This window comes from Bufo bufo, chromosome 9, assembly GCF_905171765.1.
Source record: "Bufo bufo chromosome 9, aBufBuf1.1, whole genome shotgun sequence".
NCBI classification, from domain to species: Eukaryota; Metazoa; Chordata; class Amphibia; order Anura; family Bufonidae; genus Bufo; species Bufo bufo.
The window spans coordinates 64,916,978-64,939,532 of record NC_053397.1 but is presented as its reverse complement, the minus strand read 5'-3'; the positions used below and the strand labels follow the sequence as shown (position 1 = coordinate 64,939,532).

Genomic DNA, 22,555 nt, shown 5'->3' with positions numbered 1-22,555 from the left:
AGGAGTCTGGGTATAGTAGGTGACAACCCCTTATGGAAGTTATGAATATGCCCAGGCTGGTGGTCAACCAATGGTCCCAGAAGCAGATGTGAGATTTGGCTCAACAGGACTTTTAAAGGGGTTTTCCCATCTCAGAAAATGGGGGCATATCGTTAGGATATGCCCCCATTGTCTGATAGGTGCGGTTCCCACCGCTGGGACCCGTACCTACAATGAGAACGGAGCGGGAAAATAAATATAGGGCGCACTGCACACGCGCAGCCGCCCTCCATTCATTCATTCATTTCTATGGGGCCGCCGAAAATAGCAATGCGCTGGCTCGGCTATTGCCGTCTGCCCCATAGAAATGAATGGGAGCATGAGCCGCGCGTGCGCGTTGCACTCCCATTCACTTCTATGCGAGCAGCGCTTGGTGGTGAACGGACGCGGACCCTGGGAAATCCAGGGTCCTCCAGCCACAGCGCTCCCCGCTTCGTTTTCGTTGTAGGTACGGGTCCCAGCGGTGGGACCCGCACCTATCAGACAATGGGGGCATATCCTAGCGATATGCCCCCATTGTCTGAGATGGAACTACCCCTTTAACAAGTTGAAGGATAATTCAATAGGTTCTATTTTGACTTTTGGGAGAAAGGCTCAATATTAACACATAGAATCTATGTTAAAGGTTCCTGCCTGACTAGGTGAAGTGATGACAAGCGGTGCAGACATTGATGACGTCATCTCGCTCTTTACCTCTGCAGTTATCCTCTCTGAGGTCTACACACTTATCAGCACTTGATTCATTTTCTTATCAGGAGTGACCTGCTCTCTACGTGGCACTGGATGTGTAACCGGACATGTATGTACTGATCAAAGTCTAGGGGCCCACACCGGTATCAGCGGCCCGTCCTGGATGAAGAACGAGCAGCAGTCATATCCTTCACCGTGGGATATAATTAGATGGTTTTATCTTCACCAAGGCTCCAGCTTCTTACAACTGCTTAAATTACAAGTTGGTTTTCTCACCCAGCGAGAAGTAAGATGTTATCAAGTTGCTCACACTTACAGTACATGAAGTTCACCCTCGTTTCTGACAATTAGCAACATATTTGGTTACATAAGAGATGAGTCCATATGAGAACGTGAAAGAGGCATCAAGTCCAGTACAAGTGTCCACTAAACGAATAAGACAATATAAATTTGCTAATAAGGAGCATACTAATGTTCAACCACATTCAAATACTATCACAACCCCACTGCTCATCACCATACACAGGGCAGCAACACAGCATACAAAACTTTTTACACTTAGAATCCTTCATCAAGGTGCTTCCATGTATAGGTTTTGCTGCTGCTTTTTAGCACTTTTATGACATTTTTTTTAGCACTTTTATGACATCAGTGGCAACTAATGGCAGGCCAAGATAGGAATGAGCCTCCCTAGAATCATCCACGATGCTAGGGAGGCTCGTCCCCATCGCGGCCTGCTATTTGCTTCCCACCAGTCCCTGGAAGTTTTGATCCATGCGACAGGAAGATTCAGCGGCGGCCGTGCGGGCAGCAGGAGCGAAGCGGGTGCTGGGGAGCAGGGTAGGTATCAGGGTGGATAAAAATCAATGATTTAAAAAAAAATATAATCAGATTTTTTTTATTTAAATCAGATTTTTTTTTTATAAAATGCTTTTTGAGGAAAATATATTACCATCCAAAGGTTATTCCATCATGAAATAAAGATTCGTTTTTAATTATGTAGAATAAGGCTGTACGTGGACTCCCATATTGTTGAATGGATTAGGCAGTGGCTGAGGGACAGACAACAGAGGGTTGTAGTCAATGGAGTATATTCAGACCAAGGTCTTGTTACCAGTGGGGTACCTCAGGGATCTGTTCTGGGACCCATATTGTTTAATATCTTTATCAGCGAAATTGCAGAAGGCCTCGATGGTAAGGTGTGTCTTTTTGCTGATGACACAAAGATTTGTAACAGGGTTGATGTTCCTGGAGGGATACACCAAATGGAAAAGGATTTAGGAAAACTAGAGGAATGGTCAAAAATCTGGCAACTAAAATTTCATGTTGATAAGTGCAAGATAATGCACCTGGGGCATAAAAACCCAAGAGCAGAATATACAATCAGTGATACAGTCCTAACCTCAGTATCTGAGGAAAGGGATTTAGGGGTCATTATTTCAGAAGACTTAAAGGTAGGCAGACAATGTCATAGAGCAGCAGGAAATGTTAGCAGAATGCTTGGGTGTATAGGGAGAGGCATTACCAGTAGAAAGAGGGAGGTGCTCATGCCGCTCTACAGAGCACTAGTGAGACCTCATCTGGAGTATTGTGCTCAGTACTGGAGACCATATCTCCAGAAGGATATTGATACTTTGGAGAGAGTTCAGAGAAGAGCTACTAAACTAGTACATGGATTGCAGGATAAAACTTACCAGGAAAGGTTAAAGGACCTTAACATGTATAGCTTGGAAGAAAGACGAGACAGAGGGGATATGATAGAAACTTTTAAATACATAAAGGGAATCAACAAGGTAAAAGAGGAGAGAATATTTAAAAGGAGAAAAACTGCTACAAGAGGACATAGTTTTAAATTAGAGGGGCAAAGGTTTAAAAGTAATATCAGGAAGTATTACTTTACTGAGAGAGTAGTGGATGCATGGAATAGCCTTCCTGTAGAAGTGGTAGCTGCAAATACAGTGAAGGAGTTTAAGCATGCATGGGATAGGCATAAGGCCATCCTTCATATAAGATAGGGCCAGGGGCTATCCATAGTACTCAGTATATTGGGCAGACTAGATGGGCCAAATGGTTCTTATCTGCCGACACATTCTATGTTTCTATATGTGTAATTTTTTTGGTAAATAAATTCCATTAATCCATTCACAATGTCATGCTCTTTCAGAGGTTTTTGTAAGATTATTGGGCTGTTTTTCTGCCTACAAGATATTATCACAGATGCTTGGTTTACTTTTGCAGTTCTCCAAACTGAATTTGACTCAGCAGAGATCACATGCCTCTTCTTCACATCAAAAATGTTATAACATGAACAGAGTTGAGAAAAATGCCTTAATCCTAACTTCTACAAACCTACGAATGCAGAATCAACCTAATATAAAAAGTTGAGAAGAAATAAGACCAGGCACTCAAATATGGAATCGAACGAGATAACTATTTATTGGAGATTATACTCCCTAAAATGGCAGTGTATAACATAAATAAAATAGGAAATATCAATTCCACTGAGGAAGGGGTTATTCAAAAAACCCTGAAACGAGTATGGTTTATACCTTGCACCGGCATGCTGGGACAGTAGTTTCCCTGGATTTTAAAGTTGAACGGCCGTGTTAAAGACCGGCGATCACTGGAGGAACCTTCGCCTAAAAGCTCCGATCATATGAAGCTCAAACAAGTCACGTGAGCGGACATTCAGTTGGCGTTTGGTTCATTGCGAACATTCCAAGTCCCTGTATGGATAAGAGGACACCGGCTGGACTTAGGTAAAATTTATACAGTTGCGTTAATAGGTGGGACGCCACCTCGATACATCATCGCACTGTGTCTGTCTGACTTCCTGCGATTATCTGCTTATGCTCTGTTAACCCTTGGTAGGAGAGACATACGGGACTGATTACCCTATTGAAGCTGAATGTAATCCACTAATATATGAATTGCGGTTTTTCATATTTGGACCTTCTGATGGTTATCAACTGATTGCGGTCTCATATGCTGTATCTATTGCTGCTATTAATGCGATTTATTTATTTATTTATATGCTGCTATTGTGTATATGTATTGATATTTGCTATTTTATTTATTTTATACACTGCCATTTTAGGGAGTATAATCTCCAATAAAGAGTTATCTCATTCGATTCCATATTTGAGTGCCTGGTCTTATCTCTTCTTTGTTTCCTGTGACTGGGTCACAAAGACCAAGAGCACCTTACCCTAATTACTGTAGTGATCCACAGACACAAGTTGTTATTCTAAAAATCTTCATCTACTTGCATATTAGAAGTTATACCAGCAAGAATTAGTCTTTATGTAGAAAACTATGATTTAAATCAAGCCTTACTGACTAGTGATTTAAATCGTGATCAAATCCACCCTGGTAGGTATAACCTTATGAGGTGCCCAGGCATTTTTTGGGGGCATTATAGGTGTTGGATAACCCAATTAAGCCTAGGGGGGCTCATGCACATGGCCGAAGGTGTTTTGCAGTCCGAAAATTGTGGACCCGCAAAACATGGATCCCGGACGAGTGCATGCTGCAATGTTTTTTTTTTTTTACTCCAGCAGAAATGTAGTATCCTTGCCCGTAAAACAGACAAGAATAGGACACGTTCTATTTTTTTTGCGGGGCTGAGGAACAGACTTACGGGTGTGCTGTCCGCATCTTTTGCGGCCCCATTGAGATTAACGGGTCCGCATCCATTCTGCAGAAAATGAGGATTAGATGTGGACCAAATTTACAGCAGTGTATATGAGCCCTTATGGCTCATGCACACAACCGTATGTATTTTGCAGTCCACAAAAAACGGATACACAAAAAATGCAGATGACGTCCGTGTGCATTCCGTATTTTGTGAAACAGAACAGCTGGCCCCTAATACAACAGTCCTATCCTTGTCCGTAATGCAGACAATAATAGGACATGTTCTATTTTTTTGCGGAACAGACATATGGACATACGGAAACGGAATACACATGGAGTAACTTCAGTTTTTTTTTGCAGACTCATTGAAACTAATGGTTCCACATATGGTTCGCCAAAAAAAAAACGGACACAGAAAGAAAATACGTTCATATGCATGAGGCCCTATTCACATGGTCAGTGATTTCCATCAGTGATTTTGAGCGAAAACCAGGTGCGGCACTAAACCCAGAACAGGAGCAGATCTTTCCCTTATACCTTATGTCTGTGGAGGCTCCAATCCTGGTTTTGGCTCACAACCACTGATGGAAATCACTGACCAAACACTGATGTGTGAAATGAATAAGGCTTTATACTTCACCTTCCTTCTGGCTTTAGCTCAAAGACCTGCAGAAAAATCTGCCTCAAAATCTCCTGCAAAAAACTCTGTGAGATATTACCCTTACGCCTTAGGCACACAGCCGTTCCATGCATTGGGGACCGCAATTTGCGGTCCCCAATGCACGGGCAACATCTGTGCGGATTTCGCAGACGGATCCAGACCCATTCAACTTGAATGAGTCCGTGATCCGTCCACACCGCAAAAAAATGTTCTATTTTTTTGCGGTGTGGAGGCACGGAGAGAAAACCCTACAAAGAGAGAAAGGAGGCACGGAGAGAAACCCCACAAAAGCACTATGCTGTGCTTCCGTGCCTCCGTTCTGCACCGCAACTTACGGACCGATTCAAGTGAATGGGTCCGCATCCGCTTCAGCGCTGGAATTACACAGTTCTGTCCATTGTGTAGTGGATGGAGCTTGTAACTGCAGCCCAGCTTCTATTCACCTCAATATGAGCATCATCCACTACACTATAGATGGAGCAGTGCAGTTCCCAAACGCCAGAGCTATTCGGAAACAGATAATTGGCGTAGGCACAGGTGTCAGACACCACCAATCTGAGGGTACGCCATCAATATTAAAATTCTGGACAAACCCTTTAAGCTAGTGTAGGAAGGTGTCATTGATGGAAGGTATGTGTTGGTTGACACTGTTTGTTGTTAGTATGGCTGTAAAGCCGATCTGGGCCGGCTCTTACTGGGAGTAGCCAAAGTGCTGGGTGGGTGGCTTCTCCCCACGCTCCAGGCCAGGTCTTTGTTGGCCTATATAAAACCCAGCCAGCAGTCTCAGCTGCGTGTGGATAATCCTCCATCTGACAGTGGAGCGCTGTCAGGTCTCTGTGTGGTTTTGGAATTGAGAACTTGTGCCGTGCTAAAGCCTGCTGGGAAACAGGCCCTAAAGCCTGCTGGGAAACAGGCCCTAAAGCCTGCTGGGAAACAGGCCCTAAAGCCTGCTGGGAAACAGGCCCTAAAGCCTGCTGGGAAACAGGCCCTAAAGCCTGCTGGGAAACAGGCCCTAAAGTCTGCTGTGGACTGCGGGTGTAAAAACTGCTGACCAGGTGAAGGCTTTTGTTCTGTGGACTTTTTATGGTGTGAACTAACACCAAGACTGCAAACCGTTACTTTTTGTTTTTCCCTATGTGTGAAAAAAAACAAACACTGAACTGTTTAAGTTAAAGACGTTGAAGTTGTCTCTATACTGCGTCCGCAAGCCTGTCTACCAGAGCAAATCCTCACAACTGGTGTCGGATGGGGGCAAACGCAGTGAGGCAGGCCTGAAGGCCGAAAAGTTTTTTTGTTTTCCTGGGCACAAGTGCATGTCCTATATTAAGCCGGCAAGGTTACGGTTACAGGTTTGTCCCCTGACAAAATGGAGGCGTTCGTGAAAGCCCTCGTGGAGGCTAACTTGCAGCAGCAGGAGGTCAACAAGCAGCAGCAGGAAACTAACCAGCTGCTTTTACAACATGTGATGGCGTTGCAAGCGGCAGGAGAGTCCCAGAACATCCACGATGCCCGGAAAGCTGCCCGTGCGGCGATCCCTAAGAGGACGTCGAGACCTATCTGGCGGTGTTTGAAAAGGTGGCCGTGAGGGAGAAGTTACCCTGAGACCAGTGGGCTGAGGTCGTCGCTGCGTTCCTGGCGTCTGGACCCCAGCAAGTGTTTTTTGATCTCCCCGATGATCAAGCGGCCAACTACCCGAGCGTAAAAGGTGAGATCCTAGCCAGACTGGGGGTGAATGTATTGGTCCGGGCCCAGCGGGTGCATCAGTGGGAATTTAACCTGGCTGAACCTGCCAGACCACAATATTATGACCTGCTACACCGGTTGCAAAAATGGCTACAGCCTGACATACTGACTCCCACTGCTATGCTGGACCGTCTGTTGGCGGATGTATTCTGGAGGGCTTTTCCGTACCCTCTCCAGCACTGGATTGGCCAGGTGTCTCCTGGTAATGCTTTAGAGATGGTCGACCTGGTGGAGCGTTACGAGGCCACCAGAAATCTGCAGGGGGGTTCTTTTGGGAGGGGGCCAGTCAAACCCCCGAAAAACCCACCCCAGACCCGGCGTCTGGTGCCAGCCAAACCCGCCCCGGGACGTACCCCCTGCAGACCAACCCCCGGTGGTCTGCTGGCGGTGTCACGAGTCTGGACACATAAGGGCCAACTGTCCCCACCGGGGTGAATCCATGGATACCAACTATGGCTACCGCCACTTATTGTATGCCAGGAAGCTGTGCGCCACAGGTACCTCTGAGACTGTAGACAATAGCCACCTGTGCCAGGTGGAAGTGGGGGACACTCTGGCGGTGGCACTGCTGGATTCAGGGAGCCTGGTGTCCCTGGTAAGAGCTGCTCTGGTGCGGCCCGTCGAGTATACTGGCCGAAAGGTCGGCGTTGTGTGCATTCATGGGGACTTAAAAGACTATCCCACCGCACTGGTCTCTCTGTCAATGGTGGCCGGCAGGTGGACTCGTGAGGTAGCAGTCACCACAAAATTACCGTATGAACTAATAATTGGAAGAGACTTCCGGTTACCGATACCCGTGAGACAGATGTAACCCTAGCAGAGTGGCTCGACTCAGGGGGGAGACCAACCCTGGGAAAATGAGTCCGAAGGGCCAGCGGTAGGGGTGACCGCCACTTCGGTGGAAGAGGGGGAGACAACCCCGCTAAGTGTGATGGTGGGAGACATGGAGGACTTGCCGCCGGGTCCTGAGCTGGCAGACCTCAATGTCTCCGGAGATAATTTTGGTACTGCACAACACCGGGACCCAACCCTATCCCGAGCCTGGGAAAATGTGTTAATAATAGATGGGGAACAACAACAACAACCGGGGGCAGAGACAATGTTTCCCCATTTTGTGTTTCATCAAGATATGTTGTTTAGGGTAAACCAGCTGTGAGGTGAATCCATTGAACAGTTGGTGGTGCCCAAGGCTTATCGCAAACTTGTGTTCGAGTTAGGCCACCAGCATGTTCTCGGGGGGTCATCTGGGAATGCAGAAAACACAGGACCGGATACTACTGTACAACGGTTTTACTGGCCCGGTGTGTTCAGAGAGGTAGAAGAATATTGTAAGTCTTGCCCAACCTGCCAGATAACGAGCCCCCAGCCACATTTCCGTAGTCCCCTGGTACGCCTCCCGATTATCGAGGTCCTGTTAGAGCGAATCGCTATGGATCTCGTAGGCCTGGTACCGAAGTCCGCTAGAGGGCACCAACACATCTTGGTCGTCCTCGACTACGCCACTCGGTACCCGGAGGCGGTGCCACTGCGTCATACATCAGCCAAACTCATAGCTAAGGAGTTAATGGAGATGTTTTCTCGAGTGGGTCTGCCTAAGGAGGTTCTGACTGACCAAGGGACCCCGTTTATGCCCAAGGTCATGAGGGAACTCTGTAAGTTGCTCCACATAAAACAGCTACGAATGTCCGTGTATCATCCGCAAACAGATGGCCTGGTAGAGAGGTTTAATCAAACATTAAAAATTATGTTAAAAAGAGTGGCGTCTAAGGATGGGAGGGACTGGGACCTTCTTCTGCCCTATCTTATGGTCGCAGTGCAAGAGGTGCCCCATATCTCTACTGGGTTCTCGCCCTTCGAACTGCTATACAGCAGACACCCTCGCGGTCTGTTGGCGTGAGAACAACAACCCACACCGCACAAAAGTGTGGTTGAGTACGTCACCCAGATGCAAGGACGGATAGAAGGCGCTGGTACGGAACTTTATCCCGGGTGATCAGGTGTTGGTTCTGGTACCAAACGTAGACAATAAGTTCCTAGCTAGGTGGCAGGGGCCCTACAAAGTACTTGAAAAAATTGGAGAGGTAGATTACAAGGTACATCAGCCAGGGAGGCGAAAGCCGGAGCAGGTGTACCATGTGAATCTGCCTAAACCATGGAAAGATAGGGAAACCGGTAGGGATCGACCGATATTGATTTTTTAGGGCCGATACCGATAATTTGTCAACTTTCAGGCCGATAGCCGATAATTTATACCGATATTCTGGGTATTTTTATTTTTGAGGAAAAAAAAAAAATTTCCTACACAAATCTGCTGAAAATTAATGTTTATTGTTAACGTGTATTATTATTTTATTTTTTTTGTAAATTTTTTTCATTTATACTTAATATTTTTGTGTTTTTTTTTTTTTTACTAACTTTTAGCCCCCTTAGGGACTAGAACCCTTGTCCCATTCACCCTGATAGATCTCTATCAGAGTGAATAGGATCTCGCACTCTCCCTGCTGCCCTGTGCTCTGTGCACACAGCAGCATGGAGCTGACTATGGCAGCCAGGGCTTCAATAGCGTCCTGGCTGCCATGGTAACCGATCGGAGCCCCAGGCTTACACTGCTGGGGCTCCGATCGGAGGAGCAGGGGAGAGGGGATCCTGTGGCCACTGCCACCAATGATTAGAACTGGGGGGGGGGGGGGCGGCGCACTGCGCCACCAATGTTTTTACTATTGGGATGGGGGTGGGGGGCGCACTGCGCCACCAATGACTAATACTAGGGGGCTTGAGGGGGGGGGGGGCGCACTGCGCCACCAATGTTTTTACTATTGGGGTGGGGGGCGCACTGCTTGAGGGGGGGGGGCGCACTGCGCCACCAATGAAGATACCTCTCTTTCACATACAGGAGGCGGGAGCTGGCTGCAGAATCACATAGCCGGCTCCCGACCTCTATGAGCGGTAGCTGCGATCCGCGGCACCTAAGAGGTTAACTACCGCGGACCGCAGCTGCCGTTCATAGAGGTCGGGAGCCGGCTATGTGATTCTGCAGCCAGCTCCCGCCTCCTGTATTTGAATTAATGAAAGACTCATCTTCATTGGTGGCGCAGCGGCCACAGCCCCTCCCCTCCTCTTGTCTTCCGTCCTGTCATTGGAGGCAACGGCAGCAGCATCACAGGGGGAGGAGACACTGCTTCCTTCTCCCCTGTGCTGCGGAGGGAACACAGAACGCGCTGAGAGCAGCGCGTTCTGTGTTCCCAATACGTTATCGGTATATCGGCAAAATAGATGCCGATAACGTTCAAAATCCTCAATATCGGCCAAACCGATAATCGGTCGATCCCTAGAAACCGGTACTGAAGACAGCCCACGACCGGGGTTCCTACGGGAAGCAGTTTCGGCCCCTCTGTCTGAAGCAAGGGAAGCGGCTGCCACAGTGAAAATTGCTGACAGCCTCTGCTCTAAACAGGCTCAGGAAGCCAGGGAGTTCATTAGTCGGAACACGGATGTGTTCTCGGACCTTCCTGGACGCAGGTCCGTAATCCGGCATGACATTATCACTGAGCCTCAGGCAAAAGTCCGGTTAAAACCATACCGGGTACCCGAGGCTCTGCGACAAGCCATCGCAGAGGAAGTGCAGCTAATGCTCCAGCTAGGTGTCATTGAGGAGTCAAAAAGTGAATGCGCCAGTCCGATAGTCTTAATACACAAGCCGGACGGGACATTTCGGTTCTGTAATGACTTCCGCAAACTGAATGAGGTGTCCAAGTTTGATGCATATCCCATGCCCCGAGTAAGTGAGCTTATTGAGAAGTTGGGCCAAGCCCAGTATTTTTCTGTGTTGGACCTCACCAAAGGGTACTGGCAGGTACTCTTCACGGAGGCTGCAAAGGAAAAAACAGCTTTCATCACGCCAGAGGGGCTCTATCAGTACAAGGTATTATCCTTTGGTCCACATGGCGCTCCCGCCACGTTTCACAGGCTAATGGACATCGTACTCCGTCCACATCGTCGGTACGCTTCGGTGTACCTGGACAATATCGTTATCCACAGCACCGACTGGGAAAGTCACCTACCTAAAGTACAGTCTGTAGTGGACTCCCTTAGGAAGGCTGGCTTAACCGCTAACGCAAAAAAGTGCGCGATAGGGTTAGAAGTAGGGATCGACCGATATTGATTTTTTAGGGCCGATACCGATACCGATAATTTGTGAACTTTCAGGCCGATAGCCGATAATTTATACCGATATTCTGGGAATTTTCATTTTTGAGAAAAAAAAAAATTCCTACAGAAATCTGCTGAAAATTAATATGTTTATTGTTAATGTGTATTTTTTTTGTTTATTGTTAATGTGTATTTTTTTTTTATAAATCTTTTTCATTTATACTTAATATTTTTGTGTTTTTTTTTTACTAACTTTTAACCCCCTTAGGGACTAGAACCTTTGTCCTATTCACCCTGATAGATCTCTATCAGGGTGAATAGGATCTCACACTGTCCCTGCTGCTCTGTGCATAGTGCACACAGCAGCATGGAGCTTATCATGGCAGCCAGGGCTTCAATAGCGTCCTGGCTGCCATGGTAACCGATCGGAGCCCCAGGCTTACACAGCTGGGGCTCCGATCGGAGGAGCAGGGGAGAGGGGATCCTGTGGCCATTGCCACCAATGATTAATACTGGGTGGGGGGGGGGCGCACTGCGCCACCAATGTTTTTACTATTGGCCGGGATTGGGATGGGGGTGGGGGGCGCACTGCGCCACCAATGATTAATACTGGGGGGCTTGGGGGGGCGCACTGCGCCACCAATGAAGATAAGTCTCTCGATCATTCATATACAGGAGGCGGGTGCTGGCTGCAGAATCACATAGCCGGCTCCCGACCTCTATCAGCGGTAGCTGCGATCCGCGGCACCTGAGGAGTTAACTACCGCGGACCGCAGCTATTGCTCATAGAGGTCGGGAGCCGGCTATGTGATTCTGCAGCCAGCTCCCGCCTCCTGTATATGAATGAATGAAAGGCTTATCTTCATTGGTGGCGCAGCGGCCACAGCTCCTCCCCTCCTCTTATGTTCTATCCCCTCATTGGCGGCAGCGGCAGCAGCAGCACAGGGGGAGGAGACACGGCTTCCTTCTCCCCTGTGCTGCGGAGGGAACACAGAGAGCGCTGAGAGCAGCGCGTTCTGTGTTCCCAATATGTTATCGGTATATCGGCAAAATAGATGCCGATACCGATAACGTTCAAAATCCTCAATATCGGCCGATAATATCGGCCAAACCGATAATCGGTCGATCCCTAGTTAGAAGAGACCTCGGGTATGTAATTGGGCGCGGAATTATCAAACCTCAGGTGAACAAAATTGAGGCAATTAAGAATTGGCCTCGACCTGTCACTACTCGGCAAGTAAAGTCGTTCCTAGGTATGGTGGGGTACAATATGAGGTTTGTCCCCAATTTTGCTACAGTCGCCGCACCATTGACAGGCCTTTTGAAGGGACGCAAGTCAGTGACGGTCCACTGGAATGAGCAGGCGGAAAAGGTTTTCTCCGCTTTGAAGTCGGCTCTGTGTGGATCCCGGGTATTGGTGACGCCGGACTTCAAGAGTGAGTTTGTGGTACAGACCGATGCCTCTGAAATAGGCCTCGGAGCTGTACTCTCTCAGGACATCAATGGGTAGGAACATCCTGTTGTTTTCCTGAGCCGAAAGCTTACCCCAGCCGAGACTAGGTACAGTATAGTGGAGAGAGAGAGTGCCTGGCCATCAAATGGACACTCGAGTCTCTCCGCTATTATCTGTTGGGGAGAATGTTCCGTCTGGTGACCGACCACTCCCCTCTCAAGTGGATGAGTCAGGCCGAAGAGAGGAATGCTCGGGTCACCAGATGTTTTTTGTCATTACACAACTTTAAATTTTCCGTGGAATATAGGGCAGGCAGGTTACAGGGAAACGCGGATGCCCTGTCCCGGGTACACTGTCTGGCGGGTGTTCACCCTCTTAGGGTTGAACAAAGGGGGGGAGGTATCTAGGAAGGCGCAAGCGGCCGTCATTGATGGAAGGTATGTGTCACCGAGATTCCTGGCCTCTGTGAGGTAAGAGCCGTTAGTTTTAAGTGTCAGCGGCAGCTAGTGCTGGTTGACACTGTTTGTTGTTAGTGTGGCTGTAAAGCCGATCCGGGCCGGCTCTTACTGGGAGTAGCCAAAGTGCTGGGTGGGTGTCTTCTCCCCACGCTCCAGGCCGGGTCTTTGTTGGCCTATATAAAACCCAGCCAGCAGTCTCAGCAGGGTGTGGATTATCCTCCATCTGACAGTGGAGCGCTGTCAGGTCTCTGTGTGGTTTTGGAATTGAGAACTTGTGCCGTGCTAAAGGGCTGAGAGACGCCTGCTGGGAAACAGGCCCTAAAGCCTGCTGTGGACTGCGGGTGGAAAAACAGCTGACCAGGTGAAGGCTTTTGTTCTGTGGACTTTTTATGGTGTGAACAAACACCAAGACTGCAAACCGTTACTTTTTGTTTTTGCCTATGTGTGAATAAAACACTGAACTGTTTAAGTTAAAGACTTTGTGGTTGCCTTTGTATTGCGTCCGCTAGCCTGTCTACCAGAGCAAATCCCCACAGTAGCCACACACATTAGGTGTACATTGACCATATAGTAGGGCTGCTTAACCTTTCCAGGATGGCAGATATCGGGGAAGAGAAAGTTTGGGCTGTTGCATTACAACATGGCCGATCTATTAGGTATTGGGGAAATAAGCGGACATCAGAGGAGTCAGCCATATAATTTGTATGGCCAGGCATAGACAACCCGACTTCTCTGCTCATTCCTATGAATGACGTGGAGGGAGGTTCAGGATTTCAGTACCTCATTAGTATTCCAATGAAATGTGAGCCATTGGTAATCTGTCACATCACAGAGAAAGGACAGATGGACTGACGTCAGCGATATGACGCATATGGGCATATGAAAGCCCGCTACCAGTAAGTCTGAAGGTCCAGCTGCAGCTCATGACTTCATGGATACAATTGCCAGGTTTCCTGGGGCGGTGGAGAGATCTTACAAATCAGAATAGACTGGAAATAATGCATAGCCATTAGTATCTGGTAAGCGGAAAGCTCTCCGTGTCCGAATTACCTTCACATTGATCTGGAGAGGATGTGGAGGGATTTAGTGATCTGGAAAGATGCCATTAGCAGATCTGAGCGGCCGGTCTCTCACGGAGAACTAATATCAATGCCGCGCAGAGGTTATCGGCAGGCTGGAAAGGGGGTTAGGATTTAGGAGACGTCATCCCTGTAATAAGGTGATCTGCTGGTTTTTCGGTCATAGACGACCTGCACAGCGGGTGGAATAACTGACCTTATTGTACAGCATTATACTCAATGCAAACTCCATTGCAGTACTTGACAGGGGTTGTCTCACTTCAGGGAATGGCATTTAGGCCTCATGCACACAACCCTTCCGTTTTTTGTGGAAGCAATTTATGGAACGGAACAGGCGGCCCATTGTAGAAATGCCTATTCTTGTCCGCAAAACAGACAAGAATAGGACATGTTATATTTTATTTGCGGGCCCACGGAACGGAGCAACTCCGTGTGCTGTCCGCATCTTTTGCGGCCCCATTGAAGTGAAGGAGTCCGCACCCGAGCCGCAAAAACTGCGGCTTGGACAACGGTGGTGTGCATGAGGCCTTATCATGTAGACTACAGAAAGTTAAAGGGGTTGTCTCATCATGGACAATGGGGGCATATCGCTAGGGACCCGCACCTATATTGAGAATGGAGCCCCGCAAGGTGGTGGCTGGAGAACTCCGGTCCGGCCACCACCGGACTGCGCATAGGCTGGTGCTTTTTCCTATAGTGTGCAAGCACGACCACTGCTGCTGGATTATAGGGTGGTCGTGACCCCTGGAAACAAGCAGTGTATTAGGGTACTTTCACACTAGCGTTATTCTTTTCCGGTATTGAGTTCCGTCACAGGGGCTCTATACCGGAAAAGAACTGATCAGTTTTATCCTAATGCATTCTGAACGGAGAGTATTCCGTTCAGGATGCATCAGTTCAGTCCCTCTTACGTTTTTGGCCGGAGAAAATACCGCAGCATGCTGCACTTTTATCTCTGGCACAAAATCCTGAACACTTGCCGGAATGCCGGATCCAGCATTAATTTCCATTGAAATGTATTAGTGCCGGATCCGGCATTAAAATTGCCGCATTGACGGATCCATTCTTCCAGTCCGCGCATGCGCAGACCTTTTAAATATGTGAAAAGAATAAATACCTGATCCGTTTTTCTGTATGACACCAGAGAGACGGATCCAGGAAATTTCAATGCATTTGTCAGACTGATCCGCATCCGGATCCGTCTGACAAATGCCATTCGTTTTAGTCTGGATTGCCGGATCCGTCAGGCAGTTCCGGCGAAGGAGCTGCCTGCCGGAATCCTCTGCCGCAAGTGTGAAAGTAGCCTTATACAATGGAAAAATGAATCCAGCCAGCAAAGGAGACATTATGGACAATCACAATTTGCTGAAGTAAGACAACCCCTTTAAAGCATTTTCCATATTAAGCTACTTCCACATCGGAGTTTTCCTTTCCGGTACTGAGATCCATTAGAGGAGCTCAATACTGGAGGAAAACGCTTCATTTTTGTCCCTATTAATTGTCAATAGGGACAGAACTGAACGGAGTGGCGTGCAGCAGAATGCGTTCCATTCCATTTGGTTGCGCTCCCATACCGGACAGAAAAACTCTGAAAGACGGATCCGGCATGAAAGACAATGTACGTTTTCTCGGACACAAAAGAAAATGGATCCGTCCCTAATTGACTTACAATGGTTTTAGGGACGGATCCGTCAGGGCTATTTCAGACATAATATAACGGATGCAGCCGCTTGTATTATAAATAACGGAAGCGTTTTTGCTGATCCATGATGTGAAAGTAGTCCTAGTCAGGCTGCTCCGGGTCATCAGACATATTCTCTCGTATCTTTCTTTTAAACGCTCCCTCGTATTATCCACATTTTCCCCGCTATCTGAGGCACAATTAGTTAACATATAACATTAATAATGCAAAACGGCAACTGAAGGAGCGCACTGCGCCCGAGAGACGGGCTTCTGGGAAGGGGCAGAAATGTCAGTAAGACAGCGGGGTTACAGTTGGAGCGGCATGAAGTGTAACATATTATAAATCCACCACTCCATTCAAACGGGGAGCATGGGGCCTCAGCGGTCAGCCCTCCGCCTAGCTTTACGCGATGGTCATGGGACTACTGCTTTAATGAGGATACATTATCAGATACGGGTTCCATTCCCAGCACCCCTGGGGTAAGGCAAGGCTCGCCAGGCATTGTAGTATAACATAACCCTGTCCATATGAGCTATCCTGGCTGTTGTTCAGTAAAATGACATTGGGGGTCATTTATCAAACTGGTGTAACGTAGAACTGGCTTAGTTGCCCATAGCAACCAATCAGATGCCTCCTTTCATTTTTCACAGCTCCTTTGGAAAATGAAAGGTGGAATCTGATTGGTTGCTATGGGCAACTAAGCCAGTTCTACTTTACACCAGTTTGATAAATGACCCCCATTGTTTTCTGCAAAAACAAAACATATAATAAAAGCGTTAAAAAAGGTGATGAAATGGAAAGTAATGCTGATGCTGCTGGTCTAGATTAGAATGAAATGCTGCACAGCATTGGGAACGATGAAGGGGATGTGCACCTTTGGGTGGGGGGAGTTTAGCAAACCTCACCTCCTGGGTAGACCTACGTAGGGAAGAATACTTACCTGCTCCCCCGGCCTCAGCAGCGGTGACCTGCCCCCCTTGTGTCATGTCAAATGGTCACGTAACGCAGGTAAGTGTGCAGACCAGCCTAGGGTGCTCATCTGTGGCAAGATTATAAATAAATAAACAAATCTATGTTAACCACTTGCCGCAACTGTAACGCCGAAAGGCGTCATCTCTGCGGCTCCCCCAGGCTACGCTAACGCCGATTGGCGTCATCTCGCGTGAGCAGAGATTTCCTGTGAGCGCGCGCACACAGGCGCGCGCGCTCACAGGAACGGAAGGTAAGAGAGTGGATCTCCAGCCTGCCAGCGGCGATCGTTCGCTGGCAGGCTGGAGATGTGATTTTTTTAACCATTAACAGGTATATTAGACGCTGTTTTGATAACAGCGTCTAATATACCTGCTACCTGGTCCTCTGGTGGTCCCCTTTGTTTGGATCGACCACCAGAGGACACAGGTAGCTCAGTAAAGTCCCACCAAGCACCACTACACTACACTACACCCCCCCCCCCCGGTCACTTATTAACCCCTTATTAGCCCCTGATCACCCCATATAGACTCCCTGATCACCCCCCCTGTCATTGATCACCCCCCTGTCATTGATTACCCCCCTGTCATTGATCACCCCCCTGTAAAGCTCCATTCAGATGTCCGCATGATTTTTACGGATCCACTGATAGATGGATCGGATCCGCAAAACGCATACGGACGTCTGAATGGAGCCTTACAGGGGCGTGATCAATGACTGTGGTGATCACCCCATATAGACTCCCTGATCACCCCCCTGTCATTGATTACCCCCCTGTAAAGCTCCATTCAGACGTCCGCATGATTTTTACGGATCCACTGATAGATGGATCGGATCGGCAAAACACATACAGGCGTCTCCCTGGAGCCTTCCAGGGGGGGTGATCACCCCATATAGACTCCCTGATCACCCCCCTGTCATTGATCACCCCCCCTGTCAGGGTGCATTCAGATGTCCGTATGATTTTTACGGATCCACGGATACATGGATCGGATCCGCAAAACACATACGGACATCTGAATGGAGCCTTATAGGGGGGTGATCACCCCCCTGTCATTGATCACCCCTCTGTAAGGCTCCATTCAGACATTTTTTTGGCCCAAGTTAGCGGAAATTTTTTTTTTTTTCTTACAAAGTCTCCTATTCCACTAACTTGTGTCAAAAAATAAAATCTCACATGAACTCACCATACCCCTCACGGAATCCAAATGCGTAAAAATTTTTAGACATTTATATTCCAGACTTCTTCTCACGCTTTAGGGCCCCTAGAATGCCAGGGCAGTATAAATACCCCACATGTGACCCCATTTCGGAAAGAAGACACCCCCAGGTATTCCGTGAGGGGCATATTGAGTCCATGAAAGATTGAAATTTTTGTCCCAAGTTAGCGGAAAGGGAGACTTTGTGAGAAAAAAATAAATAAAATCAATTTCCGCTAACTTGTGCCAAAAAAATAAAAATTTCTATGAACTCGCCATGCCCCTCATTGAATACCTTGGGGTGTCTTCTTTCCAAAATGGGGTCACATGTGGGATATTTATACTGCCCTGGCATTTTAGGGGCCCTAAAGCGTGAGAAGAAGTCTGGGATCCAAATGTCTAAAAATGCCCTCATAAAAGGAATGTGGGCCCCTTTGCGCATCTAGGCTGCAAAAAAGTGTCACACATCTGGTATCGCCGTACTCAGGAGAAGTTGGGCAATGTGTTTTGGGGTGTCATTTTACATATACCCATGCTGCGTGAGATAAATATCTTGGTCAAATGCCAACTTTGTATAAAAAAATGGGAAAAGTTGTCTTTTGCCGAGATATTTCTCTCACCCAGCATGAGTATATGTAAAAAGACACCCCAAAACACATTGCCCAACTTCTCCTGAATACGGCGATACCACATGTGTGACACTTTTTTGCAGCCTAGGTGGGCAAAGGGGCCCACATTCCAAAGAGCACCTTTAGGATTTCACAGGTCATTTACCTACTTACCACACATTAGGGCCCCTGGAAAATGCCAGGGCAGTATAACTACCCCACAAGTGACCCCATTTTGGAAAGAAGACACCCCAAGGTATTCCGTGAGGGGCATGGCGAGTTCCTAGAATTTTATATTTTTTGTCACAGGTTAGCGGAAAATGATGATTTATTTTTTATTTATTTTTTCCGTACAAAGTCTCATATTCCACTAACTTGTGACAAAAAATAAAAACTTCCATAAACTCACTATGCCCATCACGAAATACCTTGGGGTGTCTTCTTTCCAAAATGGGGTCACTTGTGGGGTAGTTATACTGCCCTGGCATTTTAGGGGCCGAATGCGTGAGAAGTGGTTTGAAATCAAAATCTGTAAAAAATGGCCGGTGAAATCCGAAAGGTGCTCTTTGGAATGTGGGCCCCTTTGCGCACCTAGGCTGCAAAAAAGTGTCACACATGTGGTATCCCCGTACTCAGGAGAAGTTGGGCAATGTGTTTTGGGGTGTCATTTTACATATACCCATGCTGGGTGAGAGAAATATCTTGGCAAAAGACAACTTTTCCCATTTTTTTTATACAAAGTTGGCATTTGACCAAGATATTTATCTCACCCAGCATGGGTATATGTAAAATGACACCCCAAAACACATTCCCCAACTTCTCCTGAGTACGGCGATACCACATGTGTGGCACTTTTTTGCAGCCTAGGTGGGCAAAGGGGCCCACATTCCAAAGAGCACCTTTCGGATTTCACTGGTCATTTACCTACTTACCACACATTAGGGCCCCTGGAAAATGCCAGGGCAGTATAACTACCCCACATGGGCATAGTGAGTTCATAGAAGTTTTTATTTTTTGTCACAAGTTAGTGGAATATGAGACTTTGTAAGAAAAAAAAAAAATCAAAAAAAAAAAAATCATCATTTTCCACTAACTTGTGACAAAAAATAAAAAGTTCTATGAACTCACTATGCCCATCAGCGAATACCTTAGGGTGTCTACTTTCTGAAATGGGGTCATTTGTTGGGTGTTTGTACTGTCTGGCCATTGTAGAACCTCAGGAAACATGACAGGTGCTCAGAAAGTCAGAGCTGCTTCAAAATGCGGAAATTCACATTTTTGTACCATAGTTTGTAAACGCTATAACTTTTACCCAAACCATTTTTTTTTTACCCAAACATTTTTTTTTATTAAAGACATGTAGAACAATAAATTTAGAGCAAAATTTATATATGGATGTCGTTTTTTTTTGCAAAATTTTACAACTGAAAGTGAAAAATGTCATTTTTTTGCAAAAAAATCGTTAAATTTCGATTAATAACAAAAAAAGTAAAAATGTCAGCAGCAATGAAATACCACCAAATGAAAGCTCTATTAGTGAGAAGAAAAGGAGGTAAAATTCATTTGGGTGGTAAGTTGCATGACCGAGCAATAAACCGCTAAAGTTGTGGAGTGCCGATTTGTAAAAAAGGGCCTGGTCTTTAGGGGGGTATAAACCTGTGGTCCTTAAGTGGTTAAATTAATTAAAAATATTTATAATTCCTGATGTTCAAAATAAAACAAAAGAAGCTATCCATATAAAATACTGGATGAGGGGGCGGAGCCAATATCCTAAAACTGCGCCGTACGCCTATAATATAGTCTTAGTCTGGGAGCCGCGGGGGCACACACCTTACACTCAGGATGCACATTTAGATGTGTCAATGTACAGTATATGATGCCTGTGATGGGCGATAGTGGCCTCGGGCACCCACAGCGTCCGCCGATATTGTGGTCCACCTTTCATGCACGACTCACCCATTCAAGTCAACGAGTCCATCAGCCATTTGTGTGAAGCCAGATTTTTTATATTTTTTTTTATGGATGTGAAAACAGGCTGAGGTCACAGGGTGGGTTCACGTCACATTCTTCCCATCCTTTTAACGTATACAAAAAACGGAAATGTTAAACGTATGCCTCAGACGGATGCCTTACATGTTTTTGTTTTTTTTCCCAGACTGTGCAGGATACAAGAATGTGGTGTGTGGCGTTTTTTTTTAAAATCCTTTTTTTGTAATGTATACGTCACCTTAAAACGTACAATGAACGCACCCATATTCCGCTGGTAGCATCCACTCAGAAAACACACGCAGTCCACCCCCATTGAGTTCAGCAGGAAATGACATGGTGGCGTGTTTCTTTTCTCCCCCACTGGCGGGAACAGTCGTTTTCAATACGAGGCAGCACTAAAGTATGTGGGTCGGCGGATGAAGGCGACGCCTGCGCCAAAAGGGGACATTATTGACACGGTGGCTGTCTGCTGGCGGCTTCGCTCCATTTAATGGTGGGTCCGCGGCGTATAAAGTGAACTGCGGCGGATTTTGACAGTGTCAAAATCCCCTGTGTGAACAGAGCCTTAAAGCTACAACCGCGTGGCCCTTCTTGGCGCGTTGTCCGCCCAGACCCTCAGCGGGCGCCGGGAGTCTGCTGGTTTTTCAGCTCTATTCAACAGTGGCGAAACCACAAGTGGACCCGCAGTATTCAGTGTGAACAACCATGGCGGCTTCTGCTGTGGGACCCGCCCTATAGGTAGGATCTGTAGCAGGAACCATGCGGACCGTCCTAATGTGCCACAGGCCTGACCCAGGATCTGGATATAACTATGTGCTGGGGGGCTCACCCTGCCTCCAGTATACATAAGATGAGGGTCCCAATGTCCCACCTCAGACACTGGGTACCACCCATAGACAGGCAGCTGCTAGGCAACCAGACTATATGTCAAGCTACAGAAAGCCCCCGCAGGAGGGCTGTCCTTCCAAACGCCTGCAGGAAACGTTACCGCGGAGAACTACCGGTTCACCGTGTACACCGTGCTGTATATGACTGGTATGCTCCTGACATCACGTTTAGCCTTCCCGGGAGCTTACGAGCCTTACCTTTGTCGTATAGCAACGTCGGCGATCGTCGTAACCAGCAGCACGGCCCATCCAGGCGACACTACAGTTCCCAGCATGCCTTGCGGTGTCATGTGACACTACAGGCAGCGCTCCTGTATACAGGAAGTAACGTGTGCTGCTCACGTCAGTCTTTCTGACACGTGTATCTAACACGTGACTGACAGCTGTATTGTATAGAGTCTGTCTGTCTGGGATATGTAGTAACTGCTACTATGTGAACCTGGATTAGAAACGTTTTATTTAAAGGGGTTGTCTATGTTATTTATCGTTTGTACAGTTATGACGGGGGTGTGACAACTGAACACAGGGACTGTGACACAAAGTACCTTAAAGGGATTGTCCGTGTTATTTTTTTATTTTATTAAAGAGGTTGTCTCACTTCAGTAAGTGGCATTTATCATGTAGAGAAAGTTAACACAAGGCACTTACTAATGTATTGTCATTGTCCATATCGCCTCCTTTGTTGGCTTGATTCATTTTCCCATCACATTATACACTGCTCGTTTCCATGGTTACGACCACCCTGTAAGGCTACTTTCACACTAGCGTTCGGAGCGGGTCCGTCTGATGTTTCATCAGACGGATCCGCTCCTATAATGCAGACGTTTGCATCCGTTCAGAACGGATCCGTCTGCATTATAACTTAGAAAAATGTCTAAGTATGAAAGTAGCCTGAGCGGATCCGTTCAGACTTTACATTGAAAGTCAATGGGTGACGGATCCGCTTGAAGATTGAGCCATATAGTGTCATCTTCAAACGGATCCGTCCCCATTGACTTACATTGTAAGTCTGGACGGATCCGCTCGCCTCCGCACGGCCAGGCGAACACCCGAACGCTGCAAGCAGCGTTCAGGTGTCCGCTCACTGAGCGGAGCGGAGGCTGAACGCTGCCAGACTGATGCATTCTCAGTGGATCCGCCTCCACTGAGAATGCATTAGGGCTGCGTTCGGGGCCGCTTGTGAGCCCCTTTAAACGGAGCTCATGAGCGGACACCTGAACGCAGGTGTGAAAGTAGCCTAATCCAGCAGCAGTGGCCGTACTTGCACAATATAATAGAAAAAAGCGCTGGCCTCTTTGATGGCTGGGACGT

At 47.3% G+C, this 22,555-nt stretch overlaps 1 protein-coding gene across 2 annotated transcripts in view; it reads right to left on the bottom strand.

Annotated features, from left to right (window-relative positions):
- The window catches only part of PIGC (phosphatidylinositol glycan anchor biosynthesis class C), a 48,103-nt gene extending 26,591 nt beyond the window's left edge, over positions 1-21,512 (bottom strand). The window contains exon 1 of one of the 2 annotated variants that reach the window (XM_040408316.1): positions 21,443-21,512. The gene's annotated coding sequence lies outside the window, so the exon portion shown is untranslated. Of the gene's footprint in view, positions 1-21,366 lie in introns of both variants that reach the window. The other variant, XM_040408317.1, reaches the window with a different exon arrangement.
- Between the last annotated feature and the right edge of the window lie 1,043 nt (positions 21,513-22,555).